Genomic DNA, 13,384 nt, shown 5'->3' with positions numbered 1-13,384 from the left:
TAGAATTATTGCAAGGAATAAACAATAAAATGTATTGTAAGGCAGTTGCACAGGCAATGACTGGCATAGAGGAAATATTCAATAAACACTCGTGCTTTTTGTAGGTAGAACACACTTGGTCCAAAACCATATGTATAAAATCTGGAGAAGGTTTTTAAAATCAGGATTTAGAAGGACAATAAAGTGGATTATTGCAAATAAAGCTGAAGCCACACTCTGGGATAAGACGGTATTATCCATGACTTAAGAGTAAGTCAGCAAGCAAATGATGATGTATACAGCTGTACTAGTGACAAAGAATTGGGTGTCAGTCCTAACCAGCATGGCTAAGGGAATTGCCATGGGCTGATATGATCAGGAATCCTCTCCTATGATATTAAGAAGATCACCATCCATACCATCCAATGTTGGGGGTTTGCCTTCCCATTCTGGGTCTTACTACTAATTCTCAGTCTGCAAATGCCACAAGTTCAATGTAAGTGCAGAATTCCATTTCCTTTGCAGGACGCTAGTGGCCTGCCTCATTCATTAAGACAAGAGATGGCTTTGGTATTTGGCTCGACTCGCAGCTCTCTCCGCTCCCAGGGCTCTCTGCCTTGCTGTGACCATTCTTTACCTCCGGCACATTCAGTAGCCCAGAGCAATGGTGTAAGGCCCTACCACAACCACCACTCACTGGGCAACAACTGAATTCCAATATGGGCCAAGCACTTGGCATATTTTATTTTTGTAATCTCACAGCAATTCTGGACGTTATCTCTGTTTTTCAGATACAGAAATTAAGGTTTTAATTAAAATAAGGAACTTGTGCAACATTACACACCTTGTAAGGGACAGATTGGATATTTGAACTGCTTTATTCTGAGCCCTGGAACTTATGAATCCCAACACAACAGCATTTGATTCTGTGTAGGGAGCCACATGTTACACTTGCAAGACTTTGGTGGAAAAGGAAAAAACATCAGTTCGGCGCCTGTTAGAACTTTCTCTTGGACAGCGCAGATTCTGAAGCACCAGCAGACCTTCCTCTCACAGGGGGGCTTTCTGCAGGATGGCACATTGAAGTTCACAATCCACACCTGCGGATCGGAGCTGTAACCAACTCCTTTAGCTTTGTGGGAAGACCAGTGAGAAAACTGATTCGAAAGGGTAAATTAAGTTACCTGCCGTAGGCAGAATAATGGCCTGCAAAGATATCTACGTCCTAATCCCTAAAAGTTGCGACTATGTTACCTTATATGGCCAATGAAATTTTGCAGATACAAAGGTCAGACAATTAAGTTCAGAAACTCATCCTAGAAAAAGTGCTACATACCTCATTGCTGAGTATCACTCCAGTCACCTTCGAAGGACTCCCCTTGGGAAGCTATGCACAACACCAGAGCCTAGTCCACCCTTCAAAGCAAGTTTGGAACTCTTTTTCTGAATGGCCATCAGAGCTGTCATCCTATTAACCCTGATGTCCTGAATGTCATCAAAATGTCTTTCTTTCAATATTTCCTTTATCTTCGGGTAAAGAAAGAAGTCATTGGGGGTCAGATCAGGTGAGTAGGGAGGGTGTTCTAATTCAGTTGTTCACTGGCTAAAAATTCCCTCACAGACAGTGCTGTGTGAGCTAGTGCATTGTAGTGATGCATGAGCCATGAATTGTTGGTGAAAAGTTCAGGCTGTCTAACTTTTTCATGCAGCCTCTTCAGCACCTCCAAATAGTAAACTTGGTTAACTGTTTGTCCAGTTGGTACAAATTCATAATGAATAATCCCTCTGATATCAAAAAAGGTTAGCAACATTGTGACAACAAGCCTGAGAACTTAATTGTCAGACCTCCTATAATTAAGAATCTTGAGAGAGGAAGGTTCTCCTGGATTATCCAGGTGGACCCAATGCCACTCCAAGGTCCTTATAAACAGGAGGCAGGAGCGCTAGAGTCAGAGATGTGACAACAAAAGCAGATGTGACAACAAAAGCAGATGTGGGCAACCTCTGGAAACTAGAAAAGGCAAAGAAACAAATTCTTCCCCAGCATCTCCAGAAGGGAAGTCTGCCCTACTGACCCATTTTAGGCTTCCGACCTCTAGAACTGTAAGAGAATAAATTTGTTGTTTTAGGCACTAAATTTGTAGTGATTTGTTACAGCAGCCATGGGAAACGAATACAATGTCTATATCCTAAGTATCTTATAACAACATTATCCATATTAAACTTGAAGTCCTACACCTAATATATTTAAATCCCTAAGACTAATGTTTCCTGGTATTTCAAATAGCCCATTTCAATGTTCTGAATGAAATGCTTCTCCATCTTCATAAAGAAAATGATTTAAAATATACCTGTGAGCTTTTAAGTGAACATTATACTGTATACTCTAGACATTTCTAAAACCTAAGAGAGAAGAGCCACTTTCCTTTCCCTTGGAAAATAATGTAGGCATGTTATCATGTAACTGACACACTTTCACACACTGACCCACAGCTTTACAAATCTAAAGTAGGCAGGCATAACTGGAGGCGAATGCAAATTCTCTGTTTTTGCTCAGACACTTGTGAACATTTTTAACACCCATCACAGTAGCAACTTTCATCAGCTCAACTGTACAAAAGTTAAAATCTCTTCCTAATTTTGATTCTAATAAATGCCTTGGAAAAAGTGGGTCCCTGTTTGTTTACTTATATAAATTTAGAAGCACTGTGAAATCTCAAACAAAATTAGGTACCAGGGAAAGAAAAAAAAAAAAGCAGATAACCTAATTAACCAAGCCTGAGTCACTTACATTCACAGGACTGGATAACGCTGGCCAGTGGACTGAAGGGAGAGCAGACAAGCACCGAGGGAAGACCCAGCTGCCCAGGAATAGAATTCAAACAACAGGAGCGAAGATCATTAGCAGACTGATGAGGCTTTGGTTGTTCTTGTCATTGAGCATCAACAGTCCTGTAGTTGGAAGGTTCCTAACGTCATCATTGTTATTTGAATAAGCCAGGAAACAACAGATGCCAGAAATGCATCTTTTGTGGCCATACATTTAATAGAAAAAGCTTTGGTTTTCGGAAAACCCTGCTATGTGTCCCTGTGCTCTCCAACTGGACACTACAATCACCCAATGCTAGACTGCACTGGGAGAGCCAAAGGAACATTAGTTGGTTCTCCTGCATTATTCATTTCTCCAATCAGAGTTCCAAACAGCCGAATGTGCCTGGCGTACTAGACTAACTCCCTTACAAAAAGATCTCACCCAGAGCTGGCATTATGACCATTAGCCAAAAGTATTGTAATTGTTTTTCTTTTCTGGATTTTCCCCATTACCTAAGGTCTCCTTGTAAACAGGTTCCTTCTCACTCTCTGATAGTAACGATTTATACAGAACAAATGATTTAAAGTGCCAGATTCCCTATGCGAACTCCTTGCTGCGTTCCTGCAAAGAAGTAGGCTGGCAAATAGTTACTATTTTTTTTTTTTTAACCAGGAAAAAGTAAAATGAAAGTGAATGACTTTTATTTTCTTAACTTTTTTTTAAATTTATTTTTTAAATTTATTGGGGTGACAATTGTTAGTAAAATTACATAGATTTCAGGGGTACAATTCTGTATTACATCATCTATAAATCCCATTGTGTGTTCACCACCCAGAGTCAGTTCTCCTTCCATCACCATATATTTGATCAAATAAAAAAAAAAAAAAAAAAAAAAAGTCAATGACTTGTCTGTGTATGCCAGCTGTCATCTGGGACAACCGGGACTCTTCACCCACTTGGCACACGACAGGAACTTCCAAGTCTCTTTTTACCCCTCAGGGCACAGGGCAGAGTCAGCCATAGTCCAGGTTTCCCAAAAGCCATGATTTCAAATAATTTTATTTTCAACACAGTGAATTGTTTAATTTAAAACTAAATGTGATTTAATCCTTATGCTGGTTGAAGACTGCTCACCTAAATGTTTAAAAAATAGATAAAATCTTTAGATTGTGTCATGATTCAGAGTTAAGAAAATATGGTCACTGTATTTTTATATAGTATCACGTGTAATAATAAGGTTTAAATTTAACCCCCAAATTAAATGTAACTGACAATGCACCGAATTCAGACAAATGAGCTCTCTTTCCTAGTTATTGCAGCTGTGGCTCTGAGCTAATTTCCAATTCCTTTTCACCAAAGTTGCTTGTTTCTCCTTCTACCCACTCACTCCAAAAAATACAAATACAAAGTGAAGTGCTGTAGGGTAGGTGCAGATGGATGAAACCCACAGGCAGTAACGAGCTCTGGCTCCCACATGAGGCAGAGCTTTGCTTACACTGTGTCTGTGACCCTCCACTGAGCCTTAGCAGGGACACTCTAGCATCACGGTATTTCCAGATCCCAAAGTTGAGGGTAGGGGTGAGGTGGGGTGGGTGAAACGCTCACAAAAATGCATTATTCTAAGAATGCAGTAGCACGAAGCATAGATGAAACATTTTACCTATTTGGGAAACGACTTAAAGTGACACTACCCGCTACGAAATAGTCACAGAAAATTGCCCATTCTTTCTTCTCTCTCCTCCATTTAAACTTGCACAGCCTGTGGTTATAAAACATACCTGGAGGCCTTTACTGCCATATGCCTGGATTTTCCAAAAGGCTCAAACTAGATACTAGTGGGCCTAGCAGAATGTCAATAGATGGGTCAAATTACTAAGGAAATCATTACGATTATATTCTATATTATTGGAGAGTTTACATTTTTGCCAACTATTTCCATGGCTGTTTTGAAGTGAAACGGAGAAGATTGCTATGAGGTCACTTTGGTGAAAAAGAAAGGCACCAAGTCAAGCCCATAACACGTCTCCTGATTCTTAGTCCTATACAAAATAACCTTAGAAAACACTTGCCCCAACAAGGGTGGGTCAGTTGAATATTTAACACCCAATACTCAGTTGAGTATTTAGTACCCAAGGTGCTATCTAGGGAAGCAATTGGAGTTTGGCATGAATTCGATTATTTCATTCACTCACTCATTCATTGAATAATCATTCCACAAATAGGCACTATTTGAGTCCCAACTATGTGCCAGAGAGGAGAACGAGACAGCCATGGCCCTGCCATCACAGAATTTACAGCCTCATGTTGTGCCTCTGCCTCAGTGACAGGGACCTGGGAATGAGGCCATGCCCGCAGAGTTCTACACACTCCTGACAAGTGAGGAAGGGGCTTTAAGGCAGACGCTCCAGGAGTTAAGATGGCAAAAGAGCCATAGGAGTTGGGGATTCTTCCCAAGAAGAAAGGGTACCATTAGTTTCAGAAACACTTCTTACCATATCCTCCTCTTAGACATTTAGAAGAAAATTAAAAAGCACTGAAAAGTGCTAAATTTCATTCACCCAGTAAATATGTTTACCATGGAACATCCCATAGAACCAGCCTTCCGTGGCACCCACTGTGGAAGTGCTGATAGGTCCACAGTTTCAGAGCAGAGTCAGAGGGCTCTGATTTAGAAAGCACATTTTTCTAACAGCACACACCCTTGTCAGGATGCCTGCTATGACACTCACTTCTGGGACCCCCAATGCTTAAGCCACTCCCAAAGGAGGCAGAGCACAAAGAAACCACTTCCTTCAGCTTTGGGCACCTTTCTTGGTTTCTGGGTCATGGATTTTCTTGGGACTTGGCTTCATAAGCTTCTGATTTTGGTAACTCTCTGTGCTCTTTGAGCCATGTCTTGTCACAACCCCATTTGGCTTCATGGTACCTGTTCTCATCCTTTGGTCCAGGGATATATATCCTGACCCTGGGCCTCAGAGCTTTACTCACAACTCTGAGTCCAAGGGGCTCCCTTGTGAGGCTTTGTCCACTCTTGCTTCTGTGTCAACATATGGCTCCCTACCTTAAACCTACCCTGGTATTTCCTTGTGAGCATTAGTTATCTTTCAGGAGAGTGTAATAGTCCATCCCCATTTTAATCAAGAGAACTTAACAGTGGTCCAGTGACTCTGGAAAGGCCAGGAGGCACTGATGTCTTATATCACATATTATTTCATGTCCCAACAAATGAAGAGGTGGTTGCAGTTTTTACTTCTATTTTCCAAGTTAGGAAAGTGATCATTTGAGAAGTAGTAATTTGCCCAAGGTCACAGAGCTTAAGTGATAGAACCAGGATTTGAATCCAGGCAGTCTGACCTCACAGTGCATGCTACTCTGAACCAATAAGCCCCCCTTCACTTATCCTCTCTTATCGAGGCCTACCTATTCACCTTCTGGAACCACTGCCCAGGAGCATGGCACTCCTACATGGTCATGACCTTGGGGCAGCCCAGGGTTCCCACCACCACTGCTCCCTCACCAGTCCGGTCAGAACATCATACCCTGGGTTTGTTCTCCTCTCCCTGTCCCTTCATCAGAGTAATGTATTTCTACCAGAGTTAACAGGTAAGCCACTCTGTGCTACTGTTTCCTTTCTGGTAATAAAATGCTTTAACCCAGGCTAAATGTGTATGTCCCTAAAGGCTCATGCAGGGGCTCTAATGGTAGGAAGGTAGAGACCTATGGGAGGTGACTACTGGGTCGGATTTGGAACTGCAGCATTCCATGACCCCTGCTTACTTTGCCTGGACCATCATTCTCAATCCTCCCTGCTCAAGAGCATCATGGAAGCTTTTTGGGTTCAAAGAGGATTTTATGAATTTGACTTCAAAGGCAAGGGAAATAAAAGTTAAAATAAATCAAACTAAAAAGCTTCTGCACAGCAAAAGAAACCATTGACAAAATAAAGAGGCAACCAACCGAATGGGAGAAGATATTTGCAAACAACACCTCTGATAAGGGGCTAATATCCAAAATACATAAAGAATTCTTATAATTCAACAACAAAAAAACAAACAAACCAATTGAAAAATGGGCAGAGGACCTGAAGAGACATTTCCCCAAAGAAGACATACAAATGGCAAATAGACATGTGAAAAAATGCTCAACATCACTAATCATCAGAGAAATGCAAATAAAAACCACAATGAGCTATCACCTCACCCCAGTCAGAATGGCTATCATCAACAAGACAAATAGTAACAAGTGTTGGAGAGGCTGTGGAGAAAAAGGAACCCTCATACACTGTTGGTGGCAATGCAGACTGGTGCAGCCACTATGGAAGGCAGTGTGGAGGTTCCTCAAAAAATTACAAATAGAATTACTATATGACCCAGCAATCCCTCTCCTGGGTATCTACCCCCCAAATATGAAAACATTTATTCATAAAGATATATGTGCTCTGATGTTCATTGCTGTTTTATTTACAGTGGCCAAGATATGGAAACAACCAAAGTGTCCTTCGGTAGATGATTGGATAAAGAAGATGTGGTATATATACACAATGGAATACTACTCTGCCATAAGAAAAGATGAAATAGTACCATTTGCAACAACGTGAATGGATCTTGAGATTATTATGCTAAGTGAAATAAGCCACACAGAAAAAGGTCGAGAACCATATGATTTCACTGATATGTGGGATATAAAACTGAAAGCAACAAAGGAACAAGACAAACAAATAAAGAAACAAAAACTCATAGACACAGACAATAGTTTAGTGGTTACCAGAGCGTAAGGGGGTGGTGGTGGTAGATGAGAGTAAAAGGGATCAAATATATGGTGATGGAAGGAGAACTGACTGGGTGGTAAACACGCAATGTGATACATAGATGATGTAGTACAGAATTATACACCTGAAACCTACGTAACTTTACTAACCATTGCCATGACAATAAACTTTAAAAAGAAAAAATCAAAAATCTATACCCAGGCCACACCCCAAATCAAATGTCTGGGAGAGGGACCCCAGCACTGGCATTCTATTAAAGTGCTCTAGGCAATTCTTACATGAAACTAGTGTTGAATACTCGTTTCCTAAACATAGGGCTAACTGTGTAAATGGAAACACGTTTTCTAAATTTTGGTCTTTGCACACCCCACGGAGGCTGGTGAAAGATGACAAATGTGCCTCCTCAGAGGAGGAAAGAGCTTTAATGTTCATGGACCTGACTCTGATTACCACATGCTCTTGGGCCAGAATCAGCTTCTTTGGGGTTTGGTTTTCTCACCCAGTAATGAGGGATTAATACTAACTTACCTCAAAGGTGGCTAATGAGAAGTGACTAACTCAGATGGTCATTGGGTGCTACTTTGGCAAAGTTAAGATGCTTCTATAACAAGCAAAGGGATTTGAGTGGTTTGCGTCTTAAATATTGCCAAAAAGCACCAGTAATTATAAATAAGGAACCAGAGTGGAGCAGACAGCATAGACTCACTGATCAGCTATAGATGGCTGCCACTCTTCCTTCCCTCCCATCAATATCTTTCCTCTGGATAGCAATCTGAGGGGAAAAAATCAAAAGAAAAGACCATAGTATCTTGAAGGTTCTTTGGCACACCCTTACAAAGCCAGGCTGTCTGTTGACAAACCATTTCCTGGAAGCAGGTATGCCCCAACTTAAAGAAAGTGGGGACTACAATGAGAGAAATAACCAAACAAAGTGTTCTTTTATTTTATAAGCTTCCTTGAAATAGAAACTTCCTTTGTGCAGAGTTCATTAACTTATTATCCTTGGGGAGAAAAAAAATCAATCCAAAATAGAGATGTAATGATGAAATGACCATGTGAACCAGTGGGGAAATGTGATATAATTTACAAAACCTTTACAGTAACTCATATTTGAAGTAAGCTTTTAACCCACGAAGCTAGAAAGAACTCTAAGAGAAAGAGACGTACGTATTTAGGTTGCAAGATAGAATTTTCAGCTCGTGCCATCACCATCTCATGTTACAAGTGATGGAGACCATGGGTAGTGAGTCAGGGTGGAGGACTCACCACCATGGATGTGAGAAGGCCTACCCATGGCACGTCAGTTCTGCCAGCCAGGCTCTCCCCTCCTACAACTTCCGTGTGGCCAGCACCGAGGTTCGCCCCCTTTGCACAGAACCATTTACACTCACTCCCAGTAGATCTGTTATAAGCTGAGTGCTATGCTAGGCTTTCTAAGGAAGGTGAAGATAATAGGGCATGCCCCGCCCTCTACTCTTGTCAACCTCAGGTGGCCATATACCCAAATGTGACAGTCTTGATTTTTGGGAAGTGTTCCTAAATAAGGTTAAGGATAGGGCTGCCAGATGAAATAGAGGATACCCAGCTAAATCTAAATTTTAGGTGAACTACCAATAATGTTTTAGCATGTGTCCCAAATACTTCATGGAACATACTTGTACTAAAAAAAAAAAAAAAAAAAAAAAATTCAATGTTTATCTGAAATTCAAATTTGACTTGGTGTCTTGTATTTTTATTTGCTAATTTTGACAATGCTACTTAGGGGATCTGTAGGTTTTGATGTGAGCTTTGAATGAGCCCCATCCTTAGGTAGCTCCTTACAAATGGGGCACCTGGAGTTGTTTTTCAGTTGCGGTGGTGATCTGGGCTGATGACTTCCTACTTGCATCATATCTCTTTGCGACCAAAGACTTAGATCCACAACAGGAGTTTTTAGTGATGCCAGGTGGTCATGTTGGGTTGAGGGTGCAGATTGTGACTTCAGGACCTACTGTCCCCTAAAGGCAAGACTTGCCTTCAAGGCCTAAAGCAGTGCCTATATTCTAGAATCACTTGTTAAATGTGAGGGCATAGAACTTGCCTCCTCAAGTTCTGAGCAGACACATGCTTGGCTGATATTCCTGGTGCTGGGCAGTCTTTCCATAGCAGGAGGTCCTTGTAGAGTAAGAAGGTTAAGAGGAGCAGGTGTCTCGCAAGGCTTAGTTGGTGTGAGTGAAGAATCACCTAGGAAGTTTTATGAAGCGGTAGACCCCCAAGCCCCAGCCATACAGATTCTGGTTCCAAGGTTCTGAAGTCAGCCTCAGGAAACTGCACTTTTTAACCACACCACTGATTCTGACCCCAGTGGCTGGGCGCCTGTGTTTGGGCCTTGCACCTTTCCTCTCAGGCCTCTGGGAAGATTCCAACCATAGGCCCTCAGGGGTCCATTTCAACGGGTGCTCCTTTCCACTGACCTTGTACCTCAGATACAGCTGAGACAATGAGAGGACTCTAGCTTCTCTTCCTGTGTCACCTTCATGCAGCCCTTTCTTTCCGTCATTGTGTCTCCAACCCTGACTACCACAAGGGCTGCCAAAAATGTGTCCCTTTTTGCCGGTCACTTTATACTGTTAGCATTCCCAGACCTCGTTTTTCTATTAGCATGGCCTGCCATTTCACCGATGGCTGCAAAGGCAGCTCCTGATTCGTACGACTGGGAATGTCCTGTTCTATACTGCTCCACATCTAACAGGACAGGCCGAGGGGCCACATAGCCTCACTCTTAAAACAAGCTCAGTTAGATGCAGAAAAGTTGGTGGCATAATGGATGTGCTCCTTGAGTCAGGGTCTCTGCTGTGGCAGGTGAGGAGTGAGCCCAAAGGGAATGGCATAGCCCCCAGACAATCCTGTCTATGGACAAATAAAATAACCCTACTGAGATGTCTTTGTGACAATCTAAATCCTGGAAGGAACTATTCCCAAAGACAAGAGGTGGATGATTTGTGCAGTACACGATGGGACTGAAAATGGCTCAAGTGGAGAGAGCAAATGGCCTGAGATGAAAAGCAGATCCCTGACCTTACCTGGCATAATTTCCAGAAAATGTGCTCCTTTATTCCAATTTCATAATAGGCAAACCCAACCCCTCCTTGAATGTTTCAATCATTCTTTCACTCATTTGGCAAATATATACTGAGCACCTGCCATGTAGATAGACTAACACATTTCAAAATTAAAAGACTCATTTTAATTGACCAGGAATTGAGAGCTTACTTGCTCTGACAACTAGTACTTTTTTATTAAGTTACCAGAAATACGAGGCAAGGCATTCGGGCCTCTGGGGAGGGCTTTCCGGTGATAATTAGAGTCAGAAGCATTTGGTGAAGTTCTGGTAGGCAACTGTGTGAGTGGCAGGGCTCTACCACTGAGGGGCTCGTCCTTGACCAATTCCCAGGAGGCGACGGGAGCCCAAGGATGACTGGAAACTCTATTCTAAGCTGTCTGTGGTTTCATATTTTTCCTGGGAAGCAAGGGCTCAATACAATGCATGGTACTTCCGACAAGTATAAGCAGATCCTTTCATGTAAACTTGCAAAGAAGATCAGTGTAGGTTTTAAGTCATGATTCTACAGACTCAAGAAGGAGCTTTTACTGACACCTACAGAGGTGAGGCACCAGCATTTCTGTTACAACACAACAGCTCTAATTAGACCTGCACTCACTAAACAAAGATGTTCGGTGTCAAAGATCAAAGAACCCTGTAATCACACTGCCACTCAGCACAAAAGGACACGGCAGGGATTAGAGATTGTATTTGGATGAACCAGTAATCTGGGAACAATCTCCACCAATCTCCCCCCAAAAGCCATGGCCAATTTGCCTTTGAGCCTTTGCCGATAATGCTCCTTCGGCATGAAACACCCTTCCCAAAGGGGGAAAAGCCAACACATTTGTTTCAAAGGTCAACATCAAGCTTGTTTATTCCCTGTCCATTCATTCAGTCACTCAGTCACTCACCTGTATGGAGCACTTAATACAGGCCAGTCCTTTGGACGCACCAAGGATGTGGACGTGAAACAAGTCCCTTTGGGAAGCTTAGAGTTTCAGGGAAGAGGCAAATAGGCAATTGTAGAACTGTGTGGTTAGTGTTGTAATCAGCGTTGGTAGTATACAGGGGTACTGGGGAAGTTAGGAAGGCTTCCTAGAGGAGGCAGGGCCTAAATGGAGTCCTGATGATGAGGCAGTACTTGTTGGAGGCAGATATTATGGGTCTGATGATGGAATTGGGTCATGCGATCCATTCTCTCTCACTTTGCTCTCTTTGTATAAATGATCCATGTTGATCGTATGACCAAGCAGGGCTGGGAGTGCTGTCTGGGCCATGAAAGAAAGAGAAATGGATTCCTGGAGGGTAAGATATGTGCCATGCGTGGCCTGGTGCCCATCGTGCACTAACATGTTGATACAACCATTCTGGATGTTAGTACAATCTTGTTTTAAGATGACAGACTAAGCATGCAAGCTTACCTGTCCTACCTCCTAAAATGCCACCTAAGTAACAGAAAGTATGTGTGAAAAAGAATAATGTATAATAGGGATGGAAATCAGAAAAGGTTATCATCAGTGGACAGAAATTTGAAGGAATTTCTGGAAAACAGCAAGCAGGTACAGTTGGATTGAGCCAATAAAAACCACCACGTAAAACAGATTTCAGAAAGAGTTGATAAAGAGGTGAGAGCCATTCTTCCCAACAGAATCCTGAAGAATTTAGGGTTGGAATCACAGGAAGAAGGAGCAGTCAAGGTAATTAATAAAAGGGCACTGCAAAATGCTTTTTCCCCCATCTCTTTCCACCCACTTCAAGCTCTGCACAGAAGGGCAGTACATCAGTGTAGCTCAGCCCCCAAATAAAGACTTTTGTGGCAGTTTGGGCAATCATCAACTTGCCTGTCTTCTTCTTACTCTCAAACGTGCTACTCATGATCGCCAGTCACTGCCAGCCCTGACATTCATGAGAAGAATGGTAGAAAAACATTCCCATATATATAGCCAAGGAAATCTCACCAACTACCTCTACAGTCCTTCATTTATAAATATGATTGGGACAGTCAAAGTCACCATTTAAGGAAAACCAACAACATAAAAGAGAAGGGTCTAGAAGAACAACAGAACAACTGATGCCAAAGTAAACAGTTGAAACAGGACATAGAAGATAAATTTTTTTTTAAGTACTTACTGTTAATGTTTTTAGGGAGATTTGAGAGAACATTGCATCTAAAAACAATAGTATGTTGCTACAAAAAAAGAGCTGTTAGGAACAAACAAACAGATTTTATAAAATGGAAGAAAATTTTTAAAAAGACCTTCAGTAGAAAGGATGAATCATTGAAATTAAATGAAATGACATAAAAATAAATTTGAGATCCAGAATACAAATTTGAGGAAATTCTCTGAAAGTACATAAAAAAGAAGAGAGAAAATATGAGAGAAAAGTCAAGAACATAGGGGAGAGATCCAAGAGATCTAATATCTCCTAGAGTTAAAAGACATATGATCCTTTCAATAATAAGAGTTATTGGAAAAGAAAAGAAAGACGATAGAGAAGATGAACACTTCAAAGAAATAATAGAAGAACATTTTCCTGAGCTGAAAACACCTTGAGTCTTCAGATTAAAAAGCCTGAAGAGGAATCATGAAAAAATACATACCTGGGTACTTCCTTGTTAAATGTATGCTCTCCAACTACAAAGAGAATATTCTGAAAGCTCACAGAGCAGGGGAATAAGCGCTGTCTACAAAGGAATCAAAGTGGCAGCAGATTTGCATTTGCTTTTCAGACGGCTAAA

At 41.6% G+C, this 13,384-nt stretch overlaps 1 protein-coding gene across 7 annotated transcripts in view; it reads right to left on the bottom strand.

Moving 5' to 3' along the window:
* NCALD (neurocalcin delta) overlaps positions 1-13,384 on the bottom strand; it is a 417,308-nt gene that overhangs the window by 57,556 nt on the left and 346,368 nt on the right. For 2 of the 7 annotated variants that reach the window (XM_019754150.3, XM_074316355.2), the window contains exon 2: positions 2,771-2,931. The exons of the other annotated variants lie outside the window; for them this stretch is intronic. The gene's annotated coding sequence lies outside the window, so the exon portion shown is untranslated. The remainder of the gene's footprint in view (positions 1-2,770; positions 2,932-13,384) is intronic. 7 annotated transcript variants of the gene reach the window in all.

This window comes from Rhinolophus sinicus, chromosome 6 (genome assembly GCF_057876585.1).
Source record: "Rhinolophus sinicus isolate RSI-liver-muscle chromosome 6, RSI-T2T, whole genome shotgun sequence".
Taxonomy (NCBI): Eukaryota; Metazoa; Chordata; class Mammalia; order Chiroptera; family Rhinolophidae; genus Rhinolophus; species Rhinolophus sinicus.
This window is presented reverse-complemented; position numbering and strand designations above follow the sequence as displayed.